General features: G+C 39.6%; 1 pseudogene; it reads right to left on the bottom strand.

Moving 5' to 3' along the window:
• Window positions 1-4805: 4805 nt before the first annotated feature.
• On the bottom strand, window positions 4806-9729 carry LOC147153384 (uncharacterized; annotated as a pseudogene).
• Window positions 9730-11179: the final 1450 nt, after the last annotated feature.

Consider the following 11179-nt stretch of genomic DNA (forward strand, 5'->3'; position numbering starts at 1 on the left):
AAAGTATTAGATAGAAAATCATTTTTCACCCATCACTGTCCTATTCTCCAGAAACATTATATTTTAAGTTTTGATCATTTAAAAAATTTTAAACTAGCCTGCTCTATATATAAGATTTTGCCCGGACTTGCTCCCCCGCCAGTTTTTTATGTTAAGATCCAGCATCAATGGGAAAAGAACCAGAGCCTTCACTAGAGGTGACTGTGCACTAACACATAGACAAAGTACTTTCAGTAATCAGGTATTATCAGCTAAAGGTACTGTGGTCTGGAATGAGATTCTTATTCAAATAAGAGACTGCACCACTTTAAGCACTTTTAAAGTCAACCTAAAAAAGTGGCTGAAAAGAAACCAAATGTGTGAGCACTAATTTTCAATCAAGCTTCTATGTGCCCTCTATTATCATATATGTGTTTTTTGTTTTTGTTTTGTATGTCACGGATGTGTCAGTCTATGTGCTGATTTCTTTCTGTCCTTCTCTTTATTGGTGTTGTTATTGTAATGTTCCTTCTTTTGACCTGCTAGGGACTGCCGATGGAAAGTGTCCGTTGGCTAATTCTGGCATATTTACATGTAAATGTTCATTAATATGCACTGTCCCTTTTAAATAAATAAATTACAAATGACATATGTACTGTATGTGGGAGAAGCGCATGGGGCGTATGACACACTGTTGCATTCGAGAACAAAACACGGAAGCGTTTGAGTGTGTATGGATATATTTATCCCGCTATCGAGCATTGAATTCAACTGTTAAGCACTCAATGAAGCCCAATTAAACAGATTATCAACTCCTTTGTCTTTTTTATTTGATTACTTGCCTCCCGTCTTCTCGGCGGCACATGAAAGGAGTTTGGCCACGACAGAGAGGACATGAAAATACCCCGGGTATCTTAGCGCTGGCTAGCAGCTTGTACGACATGTGGATGGATTCAAAATTAGTCCAAAAGATAAAGCGCTTCAGAAAATGGATGGATCGATTGATGGTTGGAAGAATACCCTAGGTTCTGCCATTGTACAGTGTATAGTAAGGGGTCCTGGTGGTTATATTAGGAGCTTGTCTACTTGGATATTAGCCTGCGGTTTGCCCTGTTATCCACACGTCCCCGGAGGTTTTTTTGATTGAAAACCGACAACTCCCACCACAGTGGAGGTTTGCGGATATCTCCGGACCCGCCTTTGGCTGTGAACAGTCGGAGCCGGAGATTTATGTCATCACGATGCGACAAAAATGCTCTGAGGTCATTTACGCAAAATTTTCAAGAGAGACTCAGATGCCCGCTGAGCTGCATTGGTTCTAGCCATTCTCCAGGCGCTTTTTTCTTTCCTCATTTGTTCGCAACTAATTACTGCTTCTCGTTGAAGCGTACAGGCGAAGATGCATTACGACAAGGTTTGGCTCTTGACCGCCAGATAACTCTGGTACGTCCAAGGGATATTACCCGGATGGAGGTTCCTCCTGAATGGACAGTATTTGGCTAACTACTGCCACCTAGAGGCTTGGCATGCTTGTAAATGCGTTTGAAAAGGCACTTCCGTTAGGGCTGTGCAATTAATGAAATTGCAATGAAATGCAATTACGATTTTGATTATTACACTCCACGATTACAAATTGGCATGATCGTAAAAAAATGATTATTAATACTAATTTTGAGTTGTTTTGAGTCATGCACATATAAATTACTCCGCCGCGCCGCCCACTCCAAGCTAGCTAGCTAGCACCCAGCCAGCCAGCCAGCCAGCCCCCACCCCTTAAGTCACATTGCACACGCTCCTACTCAACATTTTAACAGAGTAACAGACCTAAAAATGGCACAAGACCCGCCACAGCAACGACTTGTAAACAAGCAAGGCAAGTCGAAAATCGCTTATTTGGTTACATTTTGGGTTTGCCGTGGAAGACGCCGAGCAAAGACTTATAAAGTGCAAGTTGTCTCTGCAGCCACTGGCAACACAACAAATCTATTCAGCCATCGTTTGGTTTACTATGATGTTATGATACACCAAAGCAAGAAAACACAGCGCTAGATTTGGCGTCGTCCGCAGCGCAAATCTCAGTCGTCTAAACACTGTACGCAGCAATCCCCACCCATCAACATCGGAGGGACACAAAAAGATAACAGAATCTATTGCCCGGACAAGGCTTCCAAATGTTTAGGGAACAGACTCCACTTTGCATTCGGCACGAGGGATTTACCTTGAATAACATATCTTATGCAAATATACACTACTTTTACTAGCACAAAAATAGAAACCATGCTAAACATTATTTCTGTGACTTAAGTTAAATTTCTTGTGTAGTCTATAATATGAAGTCAAATTTTTTGTGTTCATTTTTGTTTCAAATTGCTTCAGATGCAATTTGCAAACACATTATTGGTCATTATATTGTAATACAGTTTGTATATGGCCTACTGTAATTTAGAATTGTATAGATTACGTACTAGTATGTAACAGTCATCATCTAAATTAGTTTGACCCAATCAGCATATTAAAATTATAATTTATCAGAAGCAAATTTAACTTTGTTTACTATGCGTAAGTATTACTTTAAAAACAAAACAAAAAATGCTCCAGGCAAAGGTCTAAATGTATAGATGAATAGCATGTCTGTCAAAATTGGCATTTTACTCCAAGCAATGTTCTACTTTGGCAATTTATAAGTGCATAGCAAGTTAACTCGTTTGTTTATACAAGGAAACCATACTTTAATTCATACATTTGCACTCAAATTAATTATTAAAAAAACAAATAAATAAATGTTGTTGGGTCCAAAACAAATTTAAATTATTATAGTGTTTCAAAGAATTAGTCAAAAATTGTTTTATGTTCTTGTCTTGTAGCAAAAAATAAATGATCGTTTGAAGAATCGTGATTTCAATTACCGGTATTACCAAAATAATCGTGATTCATATTTTTTTCATAATCGAGCAGCCCTAACTTCCGTGGTTTGGTGTAGATGCATTTTTTCGATGTGTATTCCTACGCAAGAGATGGGGGGGGGGGGGGGGGGTGGAATATTCAATTGTTGAAAAAGCCTGACTACAAGTAGACAAGGCTTAAACTAATGGTTGATGCTGCGTTGTCGTTAGCGTATGTATGTATCCTCGATATGTTTTCAAAAAGGTGAATTTGAGGGTTTTGAAAGTGCTTCGGACAACATATGGTGGAGATAAAGCATTATAAAAGTGCAATTGATTTACCATCATGATAAAATCGGATGTTACATTTTTTTTTCTTGATGACGTGTTTTTCAGCAAAAGTACAATTAGTAATCCATTCAAATGGATTTGGGTTGTATGAACATTGTGACATGGCATCCGTTCCTAACATGGCACTTTGCAATACAATTAACCATGGGGATTGCGTGGGTGCTCTTTTGACGAATACAAGACTAGACACAAGGACGGGAACATCAGATATTAATCAAACTTCACAATATTGCTACGTTTCACCAACTTTAATAACCATTGCCACCTGGTGGCCTCGACGACTTGAGCGTGACTAGTCAAGAGGTGAAAGTGTTGCAATCAATGTAGGGGCCTATTGATCAACAGCGATTTGTGTTACAAAGGAATAGGTGGTGGTCTCTTGTGCATAGCCAGTGTGTGTGTTCGTGTGTGCGTGTTCGTGTACGTGCGAACAGTAAGGTTTCTTCAAGACCTTTATGCCAAAAATGTCAGCAATGCCTCCTGGCTTCAAGCATGGCTGCAAAACTCCCAGCTCCTACCCTTCTGAAAATGTACCCGTAATCATTCTGTTGTGTTTGTGTGTGCGCATGCGCACATGTGTGAGTGTCAGGGGTCAGTGATAAAACATTAATATACTGAAATATATAAAAGAGAGTCCTTATTTGCAAAACTAGGATAAACCAAGTCATCTGATGATTACTGATATGACATCCACTGCTTTCAACTTCCAATTTAGATTCATGCCACTTATGTGTGATGAATCATGTGGTATCAAATGTGGGCTACATCCTGGCACATTTTTCTGTAGTTTGGCTTAGGATGAATAAGGGCCTAAGGACGTGCGGTGCTGCCATAGAGAGGCGTGTGTGTGTGTGTGTGTGTGTGTATATATATATATATATATATATATATATATATATATATATATATACACACACGCATACAAGGGCAGTCAAAGTTAATTAAAATTTTATAACGCACAAAAAAAAAAGTTTTATTTACTTCCTGTAGCAGCTGATCTCTGCTCACTGTGCACCCAAATTTAGGGGAGAGTCACTGTCGCAAAGACAGACTTTTACGTAGTTTTTTACTTTGTTGCTCGACAGCTCATAGGAGAAATCCAAAATAATTTGCACACTTTGAAAAGCCAAATTCAAATATAAGGTGTACGTCTTTGGTGTATTGTTCAACTGTTGTGTTTTATACAATACAATACAATCCAACTTTATAGCACATTTCATAACAGCTACAGCTGTAATAAAGCATTTTACAATATAAGAACAAACCAGCAATAATATAAGTGTAAGCAATAAATTAAAACACAAAATACTATATACAATAGACACAGGAAAACAGCAGAAAACCTTCAGTCTCACGTTGGATCAAAAGCTGAAAAGAATCGTACTCAAGTATCAAAGAAAGCAATTAGAACAGCCTTTGAATCAAAATATACTTTTATTTTTTCTCTATATTAATTCCAAGATTTTACTGAAGTAAATATCGGTTCCAAGCTTTGTAAAAAAATGTAATTGAAAATTACGATTAATTGCGATTAATTATGGTTAAATATATAAATAAGAGCCCTATTAGGCCTAATCAGGAGAGTTGTCAAGTTTAAAGGATGTCTATTTCTAAGGAGTTACTGGACAGGATGTTGTCAAACTGTGCGGAATTCGGGTTATGAGCTGTATGTGCATGGTATTCAAGTGTGGCGCCACAGATATGGGCAACATTCCTTCTGTTCAGTCCACTTTCACTATTAAAGCATATCACACAGCTGACACAGCACACAGATGACAGAGGAGCCAGTCCAGAAATGCACGATTTTTTCATCTTTGGCTTGGTCAGCATTTTTCACACAATGTTAGAGATGGTTAAAGGTTGCGTCTTCTCCTTGAGACAACACAATCTTTGTTGTTTCAAGTACAGTGGTACCTCTACTTACTAACGTCTCTTCATACGAAATTTCCAAGTTACGAAACGCCTCAACAGGAAAATATTGCCTCTTGTTACGAAAGAAATTTCAACATAGGAAAGGTAAAAATACAGTATGGGCGGCCACTCGCAGCTCCAGAGTTTCCTGAACGCAACATACTCATAGCTGCTCTGCCATTGTCTCACTTAGCATCTTCCTGGCATCCCATTGGCTAAGAGGGACCTCTACCGTACGTGTCTATGTGTGCAGATAGACAGGTAGTTAGATAGATATGTGAAAGATATGTCTATGCAGCGTCCTCGTCATTCGCCCCTCCGGCCATGAGGTGTTCCGATAGTTTTGCGTGAATTAGAAATGAGGAAAAGAAAAAAAGGAGAAAATCGTTTTTTTTGTCCATACAAACAAAGCAAGAGATATTGGAAAAGTATGAAAAAAGGATGCGTTTGGTTGATCTCGCCAAAGAATATGGCCGTAGTGTATCGACAGTCGCCACGTTATTAAATCAGTTCTTTACAAAACGCCAGGCAAAAGACACTTCTGTACGAGAACATGAACCAAAAAGGGCAAAAAGCGATGAGGACAGCAATTAAAAGGTAAACGACCATCATTTTTATTTTTTACTCTTTTCTTTGTGTTTTACATTATGCACAACGCTCATTCATTGTGCAATAATCAAATTGTAACATGCTTGTATTTGTTACATGTTTTGATGCATTTTTATGCTTTATAAAACATTTATATCTGAAAGTTGTGGGGGCTTGGAACGGATTAGGGCATTTACATGGAAAACACGTCTCTACTTACAAAATGTTCTACTTAAGAAATTTCTTCCAGAACCAATTAATTTCGTGAGTAGAGGTCCCACTGTAGTTGCAACACTCTTTTGCCTGTGGCCTTCTTTGAGTCATACAGGGACAGCACACTATCCGTTAATTTGTGATGCACAAGTACCATTATTGTGGCGAAACAATCAAGTATATATTTGGACTCTTGTAGAAGGGCTTTATGAGCCATTGTTTCAATGGCAGGCTGTAAGATATTCTTTGACGGGAGGAAGTGGGAACCCATGCTTGTAAATATGTCAAGCAAGTCCTCTTCATCACTTACCTCCATTGTGCCCTGAAGGCCCTCCAGAAATGCTGACCTCTCAATGGGAGGAAGGTAGTTAAGGAATGATGATATCAGAATGTCTACATCAACTGAGTCAACGCCATGGATGATAGCCTCACTGGCATGACACTATGATCTAATAATCCCTTCACCCAGATAAGCCCAACCGCTTGCCATTCAGCCTCACAGAAATCTGGTCTCAGCCTTGGAACCCGCTCTGTTTCCCCTTCACACTTTTCAAGAAATCGTTCCCAGAATGCAGAGTAACCCTGCCTTGACACACCAGCATCGTCAGTAGCTTTTCCATTTACAAACTAATCTTTAAGTTGAATTCCATTATGCTGCTGTCCATAAACACAGACAAAAGATCATCAACAACCTTTATCCAACAAATGGATGCACGCCGTGCAGTCCTTGGATCTCCTAGGTGGTCAGATGAGGTTCAAGGGACAACTGACTGCTTGAAATTGAAAGCAAGTCTTGGGGTAAACCATTTGGTCCACTGTCCTGTAAGAATAAAACACTGACAAAACAAAAATAGTGTTTAGTGAACATAGCAGAGGTGAAAAATGCGAAATGAACATCAACCATATTTGTGTGAGGAACAAAATAATACCTGATCCTATGTATCCTATAAGTGCCTGGCCCCCACCTACCAAGAACCAACAAACTACTGTAAATATTCAAAGGAAAATTGGAGTTTAAGATTAGCAATGAAGTGAGTTGTTTTAGAATAAGTATTTCTGAAATTATGTTTTGGGTTATGTTTAAAAGGAATTGGCCATTTAAGTATTCCTGCAATTCTCAGGAAGTTTATTTTAGACATGTGAAGCACAAAAATGTAATGCTGACCCTCCATGCACATGAAAAGCGTGCAGGCAATTAATGAAGGCTGCGCCGTGGAAGAACATGCAGAGGTCTTGCTTTTTAAAAGAACCCAACACAACAAGTTCAGTCGGTACTTGACCAGGTTAAGGACGAATAGAGGGACGGACGAAAACCCAGATCCATCCTTGCTTAACCCTTTCTTTTTAAAAGACTTCTCGTCCTCTGGCCGCCCGGCCACAAAGTGGGCGGCACGGACGGAGAATTTCGTCCCTGGGACGGAATGCCCAGCACTGCAAATTGAAATGTCTTAATTGGAATGTCTTGTAAGAAATTATTTATTTATTTATTATTTATCTCAACTTTATTTTTACAGCACTGCACAACAACGGCAGCAGTAGTAAACTGCTGTACAGTACATAAATGATAAAAGACAACAATCAAAATAATACAATCATAACTAAACAAAATTGTATTTTCCTAATTAAAATCTATAATACCTCTCTTGACAAAACATACAAGAGGTGCAGTTTCATTCCCTCTTGCTGCACGATGTGCAAAAAGACTACAGCACTACGCTATACTACAACAACTAATGTATATAGTTTTTATAGCGCCAACCCCACCCTCTACGGCGCGCCCGGTTCCACCCAGCCGCTACTGTTGCCCACATTAATTAGCTCACATTAGCATCGCATTAACTATTGTAGACCAAATTTTTAATACATTTGCATTCCATGAGTTTCTAGTCATCGTTCGTAGCATTATCATGCTGACATTTCTGACATTCCCTGTCAGGGCGCTCACTTGCAGCCATGTGCCACCCTGCCATGCAGCAATCGCACATCCTCATCCTCCAGCAGGCGAGTACACAAACAGCCACGTTGCCATGGCAACTTGCGCAACATCCTGAACAAAAGGTCAGTGCTGCCCCTGTTGAAAATTAGTCAGTGTGCAAAGTTATTTGATGCACCCAAACAGTTATTCAAGAGGTCAATGATTTTGTTTGAAACATGTCTTTTCAAAAAGTACAGAACAGATAAGGGTATTGTCATGTCTGCAGGGTATTGTTGGAGATAAAAATGTGTACCTCTATAAACATCAGCAAAAGGTAGCGGCCTCCATTATCTCCCTATGTGTCTTGTGAAAGATAAATTAATTAGTTCAGACTTTTTTTTTTTTTTTGCTTCAAGAACCTGCAACTGGCATTACATCACCACATTTATTCTTCACCTCCAGGGTGCATCTTGAATTAAAGCTGGCATTCGCCGACCACTTCCATGCGTCCTGCGTTGCTTCCTATTGTTGTCACTCTCCCACATATACAAATGAGCCCCCAAAACATAGGCAAAACTCAAATGTCATTACACGCTTTCACTGATGCCAACCATTAAATTACAGTATTTGTTAAGGAAGTACAAATCCCTCTTCGTTTACAACAGAAACGCTGGAGTCTTGTTGGCCAGTGAGAACAAAAGAAAGAAACATTCCTCATAATCCTCACAACCTTTCACAGTTGTTCACTTGGGTCTTTATGTGCAGACAAATGCAGACACTTGCTCACACGCATGCTCACATGCAACTTGCCACACCAGAGGAGATTATTCCGCATATCTATAAGCACAGCAGAGTAAACACACACTTTGACATTTCAACTTGAAGGGTGGTGGGTGCGGGGGAGTTGAGGGTTAAATGTCACACAAAATCAACAATTTGGGCCTAATTTCTGATGCGGAGTGACAAATCACGAAGCACCGTAGGTTGAAAAGAACATACTTTCTGTGGATGATGCTGCAGAGAGAAGATTGGTAAAAGAAAGATGGACTAGATGGGAAGCAAAGATCAGTATTTAGCAACATGGAAGCTGCTCAGCTTTCACAATGTAAAAAATGTTTATGGTGTTTTAATATTTGTACCTGTCTAGTCGGGGTGTAACGATTCACTCAAGCCACAATTCAATTCGATTTCCAGTGCCTGATTTTTGATTCGATTTTTTCAAATTGCTACCATGCTTGTCTCTGTGGGCTGAGTTGAACACTATGAAACTACCTATAGTTACAAAAAAATACTTGTAAACATTTCACCTTTTGGACACCAATCCTTTTTTTTTTTTTTTAATGTAGAGGAGAGTGAATCAAATGAGTAAAATTAGGGAAAGGCACTGTGCTAAATAAAACTAAGCTAAACACTTTTATTGCTTTTTATTTAATTCAGAACATCTTGTTTTGCTTCTCTAATATGCACAATTTAATCTATACATTCAAAATGTGGTATGCACCTGCAATGGTCAAAAATAGCAATCTTTAGAAATCTAAATTAGTACATTCTCACGAGTCAATGTTATGTCTTTTATTGTCAAGTGTTGTTATTAAGGGTTTGTGGAAAATAGGTCATGTTGTGTTAACTTGGAGCGATGAGATTTCCGATTCCTAAACGCAACATCCGGTACGTAGTCACAGCGACCGTGAGGCAGCACGTCCTATTGCTGCTCGATGTTCGCTGACTAATGCCTCCATAATCCCTAGAAGACGCTACCATATGTTAGCGTACCACAACAGGACATGCACGGTGTGAGCTAACTAAAGCTAGCTTTCAGAAACGACTGTCCTAATGTGAGAAATGAAATCGGGCATTGATTGCTAACTTTAGAGCTACCTTGGGAGCCATGACGGCATTACCCACAATGCTTCTGTTTACATCATGGATGACCCGTTTACCACTATTGCGCATGTGCGATGCAGAGAAGCATGCTGGCCTTGGGATACAATTCTTTTCGAGAGAAAAACACAATGGGAAATAATTAGATATAAATAGATATAATAGATATAAATAAACAATGCGTCCACTATTAAAATTAACTGTTGATGATTTTGATCGTTGAAGTTGTCATGTTAGTGATCTAATCTTGGCTGTTCTAGTGTCAAGTAATTTACCCAATGTGGATATGCAGTCTTTTTTAAAGCAGAGATGTGAGGGAGCGGCTATGGTTAACATGGCGTTGCGAATCGATTCATTTATTTTTTTTACATCGATGCATATTTTAAGTATTTATATCGATATATAATCAATTTTCGATAAATCGTTACATCCCTACTTTCTAGGGTTCCAGCCTCATGGCTGATAAGGCCACAGGATTTGGACTATACAGGTGTCTGAGATGCTAGACATAGCTGTAGCTTCTACAACAATAGCGTGATTGTTATGCATGTACAAATTCTAGCCTGTACTTTATGAACTGAAGCTGGATCTCCCTTGGTGAGACTTGTGTGATCCACCTGCAGCTGAAAACCTTTGCTTCCACTGTCTGCTTTACTCCTGAAATAAGACAGTGAAACCCAAGCAAACTCTTATTCGAAGATATGATTTCACCATTGGAATTCACAACAAGTGTCCGCTGATAGTGTAGTGGTACACACGCCTGAGTTGTGTGCGGGCAGCGTGGGATCAATTCCCGCTCAGTGACAGTGTCTATGTGTGCCCTGCGACTGGCTGGCGACCAGTTCGGGGTGTAGTCTGCCTTCGCCCATTGACGGCTGGGATAGGCTCCAGCAACTCACCGCGACCCTATATAGGATAAGCGGTTTGGAAGATGACATGACATGACATGAATTCACAACAAACAGCACCATTGGTGTCATTCATGTTGTGGCCTGGCTCCTGTCTGCTCTGAACTCTAACTTGTTTGTTACACCTTTTTTGAATTTGACTGGAAATTTCAAGAAAAAAAAGCTACTTATTGTCATAGTAAAACAAAATATTGATTTGAAAGGCTGCCAAGCAAAGGCAATTACAATTCAGTATGTGTTGGCAGATTTTCAAAAGTCAAGATGCTAAATTGTTTGTTTTGTACTAAACAGTTGATAACAACACAGTGTGATATTGAAGTGGCCGCCTTGCATGGGATTTATAGTGTAGTTAAAGGCCTCGATAGACCAAAAAGACGCTGGCCAACAGTGACAGACGCTTACCCCCTGTGGCGTCCGGCCGGCTGTCGACACGTCACGCTGGAGGAATACACCGCAATGACCAACAGTGACGCTGACCATTAAAGTACCTTCTGCGCGTGGATAAGATGTAATACCCTTCCATACCATCGGCGGCGGTAGTCACGATTTCT

The sequence above is a fragment of the Filicampus tigris genome, chromosome 1 (genome assembly GCF_054856515.1).
Source record: "Filicampus tigris isolate MCC_2025a chromosome 1, RoL_Ftig_1.0, whole genome shotgun sequence".
Classification (NCBI taxonomy): Eukaryota; Metazoa; Chordata; class Actinopteri; order Syngnathiformes; family Syngnathidae; genus Filicampus; species Filicampus tigris.